This window comes from Scophthalmus maximus, chromosome 13 (genome assembly GCF_022379125.1).
Source record: "Scophthalmus maximus strain ysfricsl-2021 chromosome 13, ASM2237912v1, whole genome shotgun sequence".
In the NCBI taxonomy this organism is placed as follows: domain Eukaryota; kingdom Metazoa; phylum Chordata; class Actinopteri; order Pleuronectiformes; family Scophthalmidae; genus Scophthalmus; species Scophthalmus maximus.
Window position 1 is genome coordinate 3,545,834 of NC_061527.1, and position 15,751 is coordinate 3,561,584.

Genomic DNA, 15,751 nt, shown 5'->3' on the forward strand with positions numbered 1-15,751 from the left:
AATTTGGACTGAAGTCAAAAGTTTCCATCACATCTCTCTCATGATTGTCATCTGTCATCATGAACAACTCAAAGTCGTAGAGTTTGACAGGGGCTAAAGACTTTAAATCAATGCAAACCTGTTATTTTGGTAAATGCTAACATAAGGTACATGCTAACAAAATGTAGAAATTAGCCAGTATGTATAATGTTTACCAAGATCACCACCTTAGTTTAGCCTGTAAGCATGCTAATATAGTACAGTAGAAGTTTTGGACAAGTAGAAACTATGATTCCGTCAGACTTTCCAACCGATAGTTGTGGAGACACTTAATTCAAAACTATGAATTAATTCCAACATCATAGTGGCACTATAGAACAAGTCCGGGCATCACTCAAATCGGTAAACATCGTCCCCCAGTGACTGATCGTCTGAACAAAATATCATTGCAAAACAAACAATACTTCCAGTTTATGAAAGCAGTCGACCTACCGATCGACAGTGCCCCCCCCCCCCCCCCCGGGCTATGCAGCTAGCATGGTAAAAAGAAATTACCAAAGAATCAAATTAACTTTTCTCTGACCCAGATTACAACAACAACAAAAAACAGCTATTACGCTTGACAAAGGATTGATTCACCGCAGTTCTGGTGCACTGGATTGAATTAGGTTGCACCCAATAAACTGGTGAATCAGTCTAGGATTCACCTTTTTTCTCTTCTCCAAATGCCTTGGAAACACAATTTCCGGGGCCCCACCAAGTCCGACAATGAGTATTTCCTTCTGGTGACTGAACTGTGAGGACAATTGTTTTTTTTTTTGTTGGTGGCAAGAACTGCGGAACAGAGACATTTTATTCTGGGCAGAGATCCTGTTACACCAGAGGAGGATCGCATGCTTGGCAGGATGACCACTGTGAAAAGGCTCTGGTCATCTGAGAGCAGAAAAGCCCCCCTAGCAACAACATTCCCCCAGGGGAATGTTGGCAGAGAGGTGGTGGGAAAGAATCCACTCGCTGTGTCCTGATTGCTGTGTGCGATTGGAGAGTCAACACCTGTTGTTGCTGCGCACGGGGCCCAGGCTCCGTTTTAATTACATGTACCCATCTGGGGGGGGGGGGCTTATTTTGTCTCGAGCAGGTCGAACGATCTGTGCTTTCAGTTTTCTCTGCCGTCTTTGCCACCCAAAATTAAGTTCATATTAAAACTTTGTTTCTAGGTTTAATACTGTCAATGATGTATTCAATTCAGAAAATATCTATTTTGATTATATCTTGACAGTAAAATGAGAAATGTGGATTGATGTCGGACCGATTTAGATCTCAACACTCAAGTTTTATTCTCGTCCTTTAGAAGATCAGACTGGGATGAAAACTAGAGCCCCACCAATATGGATATTTTGGGGCCGATGCCGATATGGTGATTAGGGAGTACAAGATACCCGATACCATTATATCGGCCAATATATATATATATGTATATATATATATAGTTTTAAAAAAAGGATTGTCAAAGATTCCTAAGATTTCGTAATCAAACCTTTAAGACAGAAATGTAATTGAGGCTTGATATTTTAGTTTAACCATAAACTTTATCATAAGTATCTATAAATTTAAAAAAATTAAAACCAAATAAATAGATTTGGTATAAATAAACTTTTATTTTACCTTAAATGTAGACATAAATGCACATTTAAAGGCTCATATCTGTTGGCCAATAACATCAGTCAGGCTCTAATAGAAAAGTTATCGAATCTCAACCTCAAGTGCTGTTTTATGAACATAACAACATAATTGTTCTACAAGATCAGAATTAGTAGTAAAATAATAGATGAAATTGCAAAATGCTAGCCACAACTTAATTTGGAAGCAAATCACCAAATAATAAATAACGTAATCTGGCGTGACACAGAAATGCTTACAATATGTGCTTTTTATAATCAAAGTATCTTCATTAAAACTAATAATGCAAAGCAGTTCATGGACCATGAGTGATCGTAAAAATCTGGATGGGCTTTAGGTCATTGCTTCCTGATTAGCCCCCGACTCAGAAGTTGTCAGTTTTTTAAGAACTGCAGAGTTGCCTCGATGTGTTGCTGTTTGCCATTAAATTTATGGTGATGTATGCACGGAGCAGACTAATGGACATACAGTGTGGCGGGCTGGTTTAATGGGTCTCGTCTCATGTGCTTGCCAAACAACAAGATCTAAAAGAGAGAGAGAGAGAGAGAGGGAGGAAAAAAAAGAGAGTGGTGCATATTTGATCTTGTAAGCACTGGGAAAGTGCCTGGAAGTTGTGGGGTTATTAATCACAGGACTGTATTCCACGAGTGAGCGATCTTGCATGGTGTCGCGAGGTGCACTGTACATCTCATCCCTCTGGAAAGCAATTTATTGGACCTGCTTCATTCTGCTGAGGAAGTGTGTGTGTGTGTGTGTGTGTGTGTGTGTGTGTGTGTGTGTGTGTGTGTGTGTGTGTGTGTGTGTGTGTGTGTGTGTGTGTGTGTGTGTGTGTGTGTGTGTGTGTGTGTGTGTGTGTGTGTGTGTGTCCCACTTTTTCTAGATTTACTCACTGCAACAATTTATGAACTGTAGGTGAAGATTTGCTGGTACAGTAGATCAGATCCACGGTGAATGGAGTGTGGGGATTAACTGCAGCCTTGTGGTGTATACGAGCTGAGATACATCTACTGTACATGGTTTGGTTAGGGTGTGGCCGACATTTCCCTGTATGCATTTAGCTCTTAGGGACTTTGCATGGAGTTTGAATTCTACACTGCTTATCCTTCTGACACTGGGGGTGCGGTCGAATCATCCTTCCTATCGTCTTTTCCTGTCTCCTAATTTCCTTGGCCTCAGTGGAAAATGCCATGAGGTAAAGGAAAGGTGTAAAGGAGGACAGATAGGACTGAGGAAAAGCAGACAGCGCTGCTCAGAGGATCCGACTCAACTTTCACTATACTACGTCATTATGCGACGACGAATGTGATTGTCGTGTGTCTGCCGTGGTGAAACTAGTTCTTCTACTTCTGACTGAATTGTTTACGTTCGTGCGTGTCACGACACCTTAAACATCGCTGCCGCAATGAATTGTGGGGTGTGTATTTCTCCTTTCCTTTCACATAGGAAGGTCCTACACTTAGCACAAGTGATGTTTCACAACTAAACTGTAGACTTGTGGATGTAGCCTTAGACTCGTGTCTTATGGAGGAAGTCTGAGTACCAAGAGAGAACCCAACGTTGACATGGGGGAGAAAATGGAAATGAAAGGTCTCAGCCAGCTGTCAGGTTTGAACCTAGAACCTTCTCGCTGTGAGGCGACATTGCTGCCCAAAGCGAGCCCCTCCCCTGACACCCGCTCCCAGTCTGCTAATTCAATTCAGCAACTGAGTCGTACCATTGAGACGTCAGAGGAGTGTTCTCTTTAGTCCTTCGGGGTTGAAAGAAGGGACGCTCTCTGAATTGATTTTCCCCTTTGCTGCTGAAACAAAGTGTTTAAGGACGACAGCGTCGGATGCACAGTTTGTCTTCATCAGCAGATATAAAAAATAGATGCACCAAAGTGAGAGTTGAACTGGGACTTTGTGCGATGTCGTGCTTCCACAAAGCAGCGACATCTCAAAGGCCTTGAAGATCTTTGTTTGTGTCTTTGAGAATTAGCGTCTTAATGCTGCAAATAGATCCCCTTCACTTTACTTAGACTTTTCATTCATCGCCTTGAACTGTGTGAGTGTGATTAAAGTTTTCACTCAGGATTTTTGACAAGGTCTCTCTGGTGTCTATTGTCGGCATTTATGAAACCTTGACTATATTCTCATGAACACTTTATTGATCTCATATGTTCATTATTTTGCCATGGTAATCAACGTTTTCAGCATTTGAATGCTGTCTGTTTCTTTAATTTTATTGATGATAATCATTTATGCAATTATTATCACAAAAATCCCAAATAACCAATGACGGAAGAAGAAAACTGGAGGCTTCAAAACGGCAGCTCACAAACCAACGGTTGTCACTTGTTTCAGACTCATTTTTTAAAATTTACTAAAAAAGTGATTTGAGTGAATCTTCCACATTTACATCGTCAATATTTTTGGTACAGGAATAAAAGAGATGATGTTTTGTTTTGTCCAAACACCAAAGATATTCAGTTTACTGTCATAGAGGAGCAGAGAAACCAGAAAATATTCACATTAAAGAAGTTGAAATCAGAGAATTTTGACCTTTTTTTGTCATAAAAACTACTTACAACCAATCAATCGATTATCAAAATAGTTGGCGATTATTTTATTAGTCGATTACTAATCGGTGATCTGATGATGCTCTCCATTCACTGATGGAGATGTGAATGTAAAATTTTGAGCGTCGTGCTTTGTGTCACTGTGCTGATTCAGATCGTTGTTTACTTCATGTCGTTTTTCTCTTCAAGTAAGAGAAAAAAAATATCAATTTTTCTGAAATGAGCTGAAGCGTAAAATCCCAAACTGTGAGAAAATGACATCTGACAAACGGCATCTGTTTCTCTCAAACGCAGTGTTTGTGTCAGAATGTGCTCTAATGAGTTTGAGTGAAGTAAATGCGAACAAAGACCAACGCTGCCCAAAAGTAAATCGAGTCGCTTAGAGTGAAGCTTCGACGTCTGTGCAGCTTCATTGCTTCTTTTACTTTAAGGCAGCGTAACAATATCCGTGACTCTTACCCCCCCCCCCCCCCCCCCATTCCAACGAAGACAACCAACTTACAAAGTGAAAGCAACTGTCCTCGGGGCATCTGAACAAAGTGAAGAGAATTAATCTTTCATTTTTAAAATGATGAATCACTTGGACACAGAGACGTTGTCACTCCTGCTCTAAATACTTTGCAGTGAAATCGACTGATGCTATTAGAGACGTTGCCAAATACAGCCCGTGGGATCGTGTGCCGGCAGTCGCGGCTGATTCCGTGTCACTTTTCGTTCCTGTTAGCTGCTCGCGATGTCATCGCAAGTTCGGTGCGTTTGCCTCTGCAGATGGCATCGCACTTGCGTGAGGCAGACAGCTGTGACGGAGGACGGACAGAGATGACACATGATGGGAATAACAGTGAAGTTCTCTTTAAAATCGCATACAACTCCTGTGTACTAGGTATATGCTAACTAACTCTCCATATCTATCTAAAGTGAATTACATGAAGATATTAACATATTAAAATCACATATCTTTAAGAAAATGTGTTGAATTCAGTGTTATTTTTCACTCACTGGAAATACATAAATACGCTAGTGTAGAAACAAATATTTCTGCTACATAATATACTTTTAGCTTTAAATACACTATGTGGGAAAAAAATATTTGCCCATGTAGATGAATACTGAATAAATAATCCTATAATTAATATGTAGCCTACTGTATATATTTAAGTGTGGGGTTTTGGAGGAAGGGGAAGAATAAAGGAAAACAGTGGGGAAAAATATATTTTCTCTATAGATATAGTTTATCTTGTTAAATTAGATGTTGTGTCTTATACTAGATATCAACACAGAGACTTTCAAATAGTCCGATGTCAAGCAGTTTCATGTAAGTACATGAAATACACAAAACCAACAGGCTTTGCAATATAATGTTTCGTGAGGGCTCGGAGTTGGACAGGTGAAGTAGGAAGCTGCTGCATCGCTTGAGAAGTTGCAGTATCAACAGAAGGAAATAGGACAGTGAACTGTGTTATCTGTCCACTGACATAGAAACCGCTCGATGTTGAGTGAATCGCGGATCACTGGCTCTCGTGTTCACTCGACTGGGCTTTTCCGTGCGGAGCCGGACAGATGCTTCCAGGTGGAAGTGGACCACGGGGCAAGCGCAGTGTTTTCTGGAGCACTGCCACCAAACAGCTCCACCTAAATCGACCCGTGCTCTCACACTACTACTCGGCGTCCCACCAAAGAGGACGACTCCCTGGGCCTCCCTGACCACCCCCGCAGAGCTACTACGGATCAATAATCAACCCACATCGCTGTAGCTCGTCGGGGGAGTATGTGAAGGGGGAAGATTTATGCATCGTGGACAATCGGGTTGGTTCCAATGTGTCAGGAAAGATAAATTGATGCCAGAAAAGTAACTGTATTCCTTTTTGAATAGTAATTGTTACAGTTGGCTGCTTATCCACTGGCTTCTTTGCGACTGGCCTGTCTCCAAGGGCTCCGTGTCAAATGCACCATGGGAATTCTTCCTGCTGCATCAAAAGGTATTCAAATATGAGTGATAAAGATATGAAATCTGATAATATCTTATAATAGTTCAAATTAATTTTCTTTTTACAAACTGGTCTCTATCATGTAGATCTTTAAAATAATGCAGTGATACTTGCACTGTTTTTTGAAAACTATTGTTATTGAGTTTTTCATTTTTAACAAAAGAAAAAAAATCATAAATTTAAACAAAAGTATCTACACACATACATACACAAAGTAATAACAATAAATACATTTGCAAAAAATAGATTGCTAAATATAATAAAATGAAATCACATAATACACATACACAGATAAAATAAAGAAAAAAGTAAATAGCTTAAAAAAAACAATAATTTGAAAATAAAGGGAGTGGATATATCACTATGCATTTTCTATTTTTCCTCCGGACCAGGTGTAGTGCATGGCCTTTAATGCAGAGGTTATCATTATACCTCCCCCATTTCGATACTTGCACTTTTACAAAGATAATAATGTTCATTTATAACAAGCAGTATAAAACAGTCTGTTATCACATCACCAGTAACTACAATGTTCAGCAAAGGTGATGGAAACTGATGAGTCTTTTGTTGGTTTAAGCAACGTATTTCACATGACACGTTGTACCAATGTGTTCAGTATTAAATTATTATTATTGCAGCTTTTAAATGGAAAATATGTGATTAACCTCACGAATCCAGTGGCCTGTAAAAGACGGAACTGTAAAAGTCACAGTCTCACAGTGGGAAGGATTAAGGTAATTACTGGAGCTGGCTAATTAACCGACTTTGCGACGGGAACGCGGCAGCAGCGTTCGCTTAATTGTCTCGAGAAGAAAATGGTGTCAGTCTTAGCGGCGTCTTTTATCGTGGCGCAATTTAAAGACAGTTTACCATTTCAAACACTTGAGGTCCTTTGTGATCTGAGACGGGAGACAAAATAATATTTTTGCCTCACTACGCCACACAATCAATGGATAAAGAGACGTCTGTCATCGCTGATGGTTAAATCATTCAGTGTGAACACATCAGACAGTTGTGTCCAACTGAAGTGTGACTGGTGAAACAATGAGTTAAATATGATGAAATTGTCATTCATCGATGTCGGAGTCAATGGACATTCATATTCTGTCTCTACGAGTTTTGTGATCTCGCTCTGACCGACAGGGAAAAGATCAGAGGCCTGATTGAGCCTTCGTTTTCCACGTCACCGCGCCGTGTTTACGGCGACGATGATGGACATTAATAACCTGTCATTAACGCCGCAACACTCGCCCTCAAATAATAATCGCTCCCCTCTGGTCAACTTTTAAAACAACAGCCATGTGAACGACGATATGGATTTTTTAAAACACATTTGAGTCACTGCCTTCGTCTTCTGCGATGCTTTATGTTGACTCTTTATTCCTATTCATGCTCTTTCTCTCTCCTTATCTTTTCGCCAAGGTGTAGCTCGCACTCCCCCAACCCCATCTCTACTCAGGCTCCTTCACCTTTTGGCTCAAACACGAATAAACACTTGCACTCAAATCCCACTTAAGATTCTGGGCCTAGGCTGCCACTTATTTTTTTTCCAGGAGACTGGATCAAATAAGGCCAAGGGCTGCTCGCAGCGAAGGGGGGCACCTCTGTTTTGGTGCACGGCCTTGAAAACACAACAATGAAACTGTACTAGAATGCTGCGCATGCCGGTACGAGCTCTCCTGACACATGTACTGTAAAAAAAAAAAGAACACGTTCTGCCCTTGTTTTCAAGGTGCAGGTATTGTATGAAATTGCAGAACTTGTACAGCTTTTCATGAGGCCTCCGGAGGTGTGTATTCAATTCAACGGCCAACTCTCCGGTTACTCGAAAGTCTTAATAATTACTCTTTTGTTCACGTTAATTAGATTAGAAAATGCATGTAAGCTTTCATACTACTCGTGATTTCTTAGCAACTATTTAATCAAACTCAAACACTAATTCACATTTGATGAGTTTGTATGGGTCTATCGCAAATTAACCGTGTTCACTCCCTACTTTTATTGCACATAATATAATTAGCTTCCTTTCTATTAGGACTGGTGATATGTCATTAGCTTCAGACAGTGTGTTGCTCATCAGTTAAATATGTCCTCGTTGTCCGTCAGTGTTGATGCAAAGTGATGGTTTTCTCCCCGCCCCCTCGACGCACTTTGTATAATGTACATGATTCTTAATTTGTCGCAGTGTCGAAGCAGAAGCAGCTCAGTGATCTGACTTCAATGTGAGCAGAAAGCATATTTCAATAACTACTTTTTATCATCATGATTGTAGTTGTGTTTTTATTTGATGGTAAACATCAAATAAATAGTGTAATCTCTACCTTATGCACATTAGTTAACGTCTAACAACTTCTTTTTTCTTTAAGAAAACTTTTTTTCACAATATATAGAAAATGACAAGATAAGAAAATAGCATACAGGAGGCAGAAAGGCCGGTAGGCTTATTTGAGGCCTTCTACCCAAGTAACGTTTAACTTAAACAAAATTAGTAAATACAAAATTGACTAAGAATATGAGCGATATGCAGCGATGAAACAAATAAAACATATTTCCACGGATAACTATACCTGAGGAAAATTGGTTATATAATAGCAGTTGAATTGTCTTTGAAGCATAAATTGGTACACCTCAATCTTATTGGAAATTGTTAAAGATCTGAAGATTGACAAATTAAGTAACTTGACTTGATTTGACCAACTCATGGTTTGTCATAACATTTCATATGGATACTCATGGTCTCCTGAGGATGAATCAATGTTTTTGTTCCTCTCCAGACTTTTAATTTCGCACCACTCAGCAGTCTTAACTCATCACTTCAAATATCTCAACATCTACCAGATGGATGAAGATTTGCACAGACGTTCATTGTCTCCAGAGGATTCATCCTAATGATTTTTGACAAATGCCTATTTACCAGAAGGTTTAAGATTTAGAATTTGCTCTCGGCAATGCCCAAATCAGAATACAGCCTTCTTAGCCAGTGTCGTAGCCAGACTCATACTCAAATGCATGTGAGTCTGGGACCTCTCAGTTCTCAGGATCACGTGACGTCTGTTGAGTGACGTGAAAATGTCAACAGAATAAAACAGAGAGGACATGTCTGTGATGATGATTCCACAATGCCTTTGAACGAGCGTTGCCTTTCTTTGGGAGAAATTTGAAAATACCAGTAACTTTTAGTCAAATGCTGGTTTATCAGCGGCAGCCATCTTGGTTGTTTACAAGAGTCACTTCTGTCCACGTCATGGTCCAGGCATTGTAATCTATTCCAAATTATGCCATACGATTTTTGAACTAACTTTTTTCTTCATCATTCATAAACCGGCAATAATGATAGGTAGCAGTTACAAGTAGCATTGATATTGTTGCGTTATGTAATCGCACTGTTGGATAACTCATTGACAAAAGCGCAAAAGTAGAAGTAGAGAGGGACATTCATCAAAAGGGTAGATTAGAGGGTTTTTATTGGACGTCGTCACATTCTTTTCACCGCTCTGTGCATTACTGGTTCACATAAGTTTAAAACTTTCTTTTTTTTAGTTCCCCACCAGGTCAGTGTGTGAGCATCCATCAGCGCTCGCTGGTTGATTCCCTCACCTTATTGCCCTCCTCCTCAATTGGCCTTGTGGGAAATCTACCGCTGCACCGCATTACATAAAACCTCATGCTTCAGGAGTGTAGTCCTACTCCTGCTGACTCATAAAAATGACATAGAGGCCGTGCTGACATCAGCTGAATATAATTCTATCACAGTGCCCCATTTGTTGTTGAGCTTTTTTTCCCCGCTGCAGCTTCATTCAGTTCGTCCAAATGACCCTTTCATTTATTTCAGTGGCCCCTGTTTGGGGGAAAGAGGGGCGGCACCTGAGCACTTAGGATGATACTCCGGAAACGGGGGCCGTCAGAGCTCAACTAACAGATTGAGCTGATGCATTTTCTCTCCTCCTCCTCTTCCCTCGCTTTTTCCCCCACTCTGTCGCTAATGCATGAGGCGCTCGCTCCCGTTCCCCTGGCTGCAAATGGGAGCTCTTATAGCTGCTGCTTTACAAAATGGATTAGATGGGTTTATCTTTTCTGAATTTTGCCCGTCATAGTTCTCTGGGATAACATTAAAAGCATGTGTCACACGTGGAATCGTAGCCCAGCGCTGTTAAAAGTAAAAAGTAACGTTTCAGCTGCTTGTGTTTTTTCAAATGTCTTGGTCACAGGAATCACATTGTCTGTTATGAGCCATTAAACCAGAGTGCTTTGGGGCCAGAATGTTGGTTTTTCATCATGTTTCACACTCAGTCAGATGCCTCGCCATCGATAACGCCCACGTGCTCGTAAGTATGCAATTGTCTGCCTCTTCAGGCTTTTGACTCTGCACCATTTACAGCACATTTACACTTTATCTTGTTGACTTTTACAATATAGTTTAGCAGCTTTTCCGCATTAAAAAAAACCCATCATCTTCCATCTCTCAGACTCTTTCCCACACAAGTATAAGATGGATTGCAATGACATTTTGTACATATATATTCATTGTCCACAGAGGATGGATTTGACTGACCTTGGTGATACACAGGTTATTCTTCTAGCACCATCACAAGGTCAAAGTTAGATTTTAGATCAAAAGTCCTGCAAAAATTTTGCCAATTCCAATGAGCTTCATCTGCACATTGTATTTGCTGCTAGTTAGCATTTAGCATTCAAAGATGGAAAACATTGTAAATATTATACTTGCCAAAGTTTCCGCATGTTACCATTGCCATAGCCACAGACTCTGTCATTTGGAGACAGTCTGTACAGTAACGATTAGGCAGTGGAGGCGTCGTATTAAGGTCCCGCAAAAACACCAACTCGTTAAAACCGAACGTATCAGAAACATTAGCACTTGAACATACATCAGTGTGATAAGAACTACATAAAATGACAGAAACCATATTTGGGAAGAGTTTAGTTGATGTGTACTTTCACTTGGTCCATGTCTAATCTATTTTTACGGCCTATATATACTGCAGCCGGCCACCAGGGGGCAATGCAGTTGTTTTGGCCTCACTTTTTTGCTGGAATCCCATTCATTGGTCTGACCGTTTTAGCATGAGGACATTAGTATGTAGCTCAAACATCAGGATTGGACATTATGATACATCCTGAAAAGCAATCAGTGAAATGATCAATTACATGAGATTTCTACTGAGACAAAAAAGAAAATCCATTCATTCAGACATCTCTATTAAAATCCATCCATGTGTCTCTCAGGGGAGGGCCACTCTGAGCATGTTATAGTCAGGCACATATCTTTTTTTATTTCCTTACAGGCAGGTTTACTCACCTTTTAAAAAAGGAAAGACATTGTATTTTCCAGAGAAACATGGTTATTGTTTTCCCCCGGTGGGAGCATCATATTCTGGAGGATATTAAAAGTGGGGATACTTTCATAAGCTGTCCCAGAAGAGCATGCAGCCCTCAATACTGTGATTGTTGTGATGAGGAAAGGAAATGATCCATTTATCTCTTGTGTTTGTACTTGACCTACTTGAAATATACGGTCACGTCAACAGTTATGGTATTTTATTTGTTGTTTTTGTGGGTGTAGGCAAATACTTAACTGAATTGCTGTTAATTAGGGAAACCGAGAGACAAATGTTAAGCACTTTTGCTTTATTTCATCACTTATCTGTTGGTCAAATTATGATAATACTACTTATGCTTTTATTATGGTTTTCATCAACATCATTTTTAAAAATACTGAGAAAACCCATGTAGACACGGGGAGAACATGCAAAGACCCTTGTTGGTTGGTGGATAGGTAAAAAAGGTAAAATGGGGATCATATATACAATAAACACTCCAGATCTAAGATAAACTGTAATGCATTACCCATTGTGCACCGCCATTAGAAATATTCAATCAAATTAAATGACATGCTTCAAAACAGATCCAGTGTCACAGCAGGCTCACTATTGTTAATTTTTTCCCCACAGATGCCGTTTGACAACCAAAGTAACATTTTGTTTACCAGGCCAGGTACAGACGGACAAAATGCCAGCTCCTCTTCCACCCTTGCTGCGGCCCACATGAAAGTCTGATGGCTGAAAAGGTCGTAAATAAAAATAACACAATGTACTTTTCACAGGGGCTTCCCTTGCATCAGTAACCTCCAAACAGCGCAGTCAATAAATCGCAATGACAGCCCGGATCACGGGCTGCATGTCTTGGGGTTCCTACCTCTCTGTTGTTCTATCCCCCCCGAGTGTATCTGTCATGCCCGTCTTCATCTGGACACTCACCAAAAATATTGATTCCAGCCTTCGCTAGCTCCGCTGGCAGCCGAGAACGTACGGCGATGAACGGGGCGCTCAACAGCGTCGGCTGAGACGAGCACCATGTTCTTTCAACATAATATTACGTTTGTGGTTGATAAAGGGTTCAGCTTGGAGATGCAGCGATGCCAGTTTTCATTTCACTGACTTTTCTTTCTCGTGTGGACACGCGGGCTCTGTGGAGACAGACGGAGTCTGTTTATCTTCACAAAAGGCGTTGAAGGATGCAGACGGGAAAAGCTTTCTTCTTCTTCTTTCAGACTCTCCCTTTTTGGGCGTGCTGACGTATCGATCCGCCAGCGTTCAAACCTGGGCAAAGGCAAAGACGCCTGCGTCCGTTCAACTCACCGTGTAACACCCCCCCCCCCCCCCCCCCCCCCCGTTTCCCATGGCAACCTGAGGCCGTGCGTGCTGTCTTGGAAGCAGCCTGCAGCCCTTTTTTCATCAGTGCCTGAGGTGTGGTGATGTGCTGTGGTTTCTATTCCATCCCAAAAAAACGGAGTAAAAAGCAAAAACTGCCGCCATGATTTGTCTCTCTTGATGCTGCAGCCACACTTTCACATGCTATAGGTGAACAAATGCTCTGTGGTGGTGGTGGTGAGGAGGAGGAGAGGGGCGAGTTGTTACAAGGTGACACTGCTGACTGCACATCGTCTACAGCATCCGGGCCATGCTTCTTCTTTTCCACTTCATTGCAATTGTGTCCGTGTTCAAAGCATTTTTGTCCCCCGCTCTTTTTTATTTTTTCTGCTGGTCAAGCACAAAACAATCTGACAATACTAGTTTCCTGGAGGAGCTGCTTGGAGGGAATGAATTGCTTGCCCGGGTATTCAACATGGGCTGTCAGTTTAAGCCGAATTCACATTTCGACAGGCATTCGTCATAAACTTTCGCTCGGGATAAATGAGATAACGGCCCCGCGCCTTAAATCATTCCACTGCGGCGCTACGCAGAAACAATATCAAGTTAATGTGACGTGACCGAACAACTTTGGGTTTCTGTTATTTGTGGGTGTAATTTACTCATTTCACCTGGAGGGAGCAAGGCCCAGCGAATTAATCATCGGAAACAGTGGTGCCATGATGCATTTTGGGAAGAACAGAATAGCAGGAGCCTTAAGCGGAAAGCAACACACTGCAGCGAGTTATTGGTTTATCCTTTTAGTTTCATGCAGCTCTGACCATCTTTTGACTGGATACATAACCAATAGGGTTTGGATCTTTCGGAAAAAACTGAAAACACGCTAAGCTACAGTTCACTAAATTTTTTGTGCCTGGATATGAAACTGACACTCTCCTCCAACAAAGATTCACTTCACACTTTCCTCGTAAAAAAGAAAATCAGTACATTGTTGAGTGCGATATAAAAGGAAATGGATTGGCGCACGGGCTGCGTCATCTTTGTCCGAGTACAAAAGGAGAAACCACATACAGGTGCTTAAAGGGAAAAGGGCAGCAACTTTTATGTGGGCACAATAAAATGTCTTTGGAAAATGGAGCGGCAGTAAAAAAGAAATCACAGAAGCGGAGGTCAGTGATATAATGGGATAGTTTTAAATAGTAAAAATGAAACGTTTGTCATTTCATTGCAGTTAAACGTTGGCAGCACAGGTGACAAGCCAGTGAAAATATAGTTTTTTAATGTTGGGATTTCTTCCTCAAATGCATCTGCTTCATATGTGTATTACTGACTTTTCTCCTAAGCTTTCTAAATAGAGTTCTTTATATATTTATCATCTTTAAATGTTGACACATTTACACAAATGAAAGGAAGAGTAGTGTTCTCAAAAAGTTAAAAATAGAAAACGAGATTGAATGTTGCCGATGCCTTCAAAGGCCGAACTGCACCATAAAGTGAGGACGTACTTCAAGGAGTCATGTTTATGTGCCTGTTTTTAGACTTATCCCCATTTGAGACGGTAAGCAGACGTGATGTTCGGAGAGACTTTTTCTTGCTGAAGTTTATAAAGTTTATATTCACCCCACAGTTAGTTTTTATTTATCGTTCCCTGTGATTGAAAAGTTCTTTATTGCTCCTCGTGCATCAAGAGAATCTACTGAGCCACATCCTTAGGATTGAACTCTGTTATCTGGTGTTTACACTCAAACGTCTGTATGTCTGTATGTCTGTATTCCCTAAACTATATTGTCATAAATGTAGATTTCATATACGCAACAGCCTTCCCACATCTTTATTAGCCCTTGTGTGGAGTTATAAAAGGCTTTGCCGCCTCATTGTTTGGGATGCACAGACCCCACTATGGCATATGTAAAAAGAAATGATAAAATATAGCAAAATAAGGCCATTATTTTCCATTTACTTCCTTAATTTCAAAATTGTCACAGTAATGATAGCCAGGACCCAATTGCAGATGCAGAAACGAAGCAGATTGGAGAATTATGAATTTAATTAACTAAAAAGCTTACACTTAGGAAGGCTGGCAGATGCAGAACCAGACGTCAAACAGATTATCTAAACGTTCAAAAAACAACAACCTGGGAAAGCCCAAAAGAAAAGCCAAAAGCACAAGGTAGCACATGAAAGATCTACTTTAAAAGTCTAATTTCACACACCACAGTGTGTCCACCCTCAAGATGTAAGGTAAGAGACTCTTTTGCTATTAATTGTGACTTATTGATAGGGTATTATATTTTTTGTTATACTACAAAGTTTGTAAAGTATCTATATTGATGTCAGAGGAGACTTCGCAGTGTTGATATCCCGCCTGGTTTTTACACTTATCTGAATTTTAGTTGAGCCACTCTATACTTCATATTGGAAACTCATGCTGGGAAAATACTGCAGAAATTGCTTTGTATTCCAGAGAGATGAATTCTGCTGCTGACAGAAAACAGTTAAAATTGAAACTTTTACTTCGGCTTCCTGAGCCATTGTAAACAACTTCAGTTGTCATATTTTTTTCCATTACGTCTCTCTGAACATGGGCTGGTATCTGTAATATCATTTACACAACTGCCTGTGGGAAACGTTCCTGACTAAACTGTGGGAGAAGATCACCGTTTGCCCTTTGCTTTTCTTCAAAAGGGAGGAGGTTGTCTTTTGGATCCAGTGTTTGCGTATTCATTTTCTCTCAGTCAGATACCGGCGTGTTCAGTTGTTGAAATCTGATGCCTTTTGGAAGGTTCTGATTTCATCGGAACACTACTAATTTGCGTGGGATAAATGTCAGTCCGGGCGTATCGCATGACCAAAAGTGCAATCCGTCGATATACCCGAGC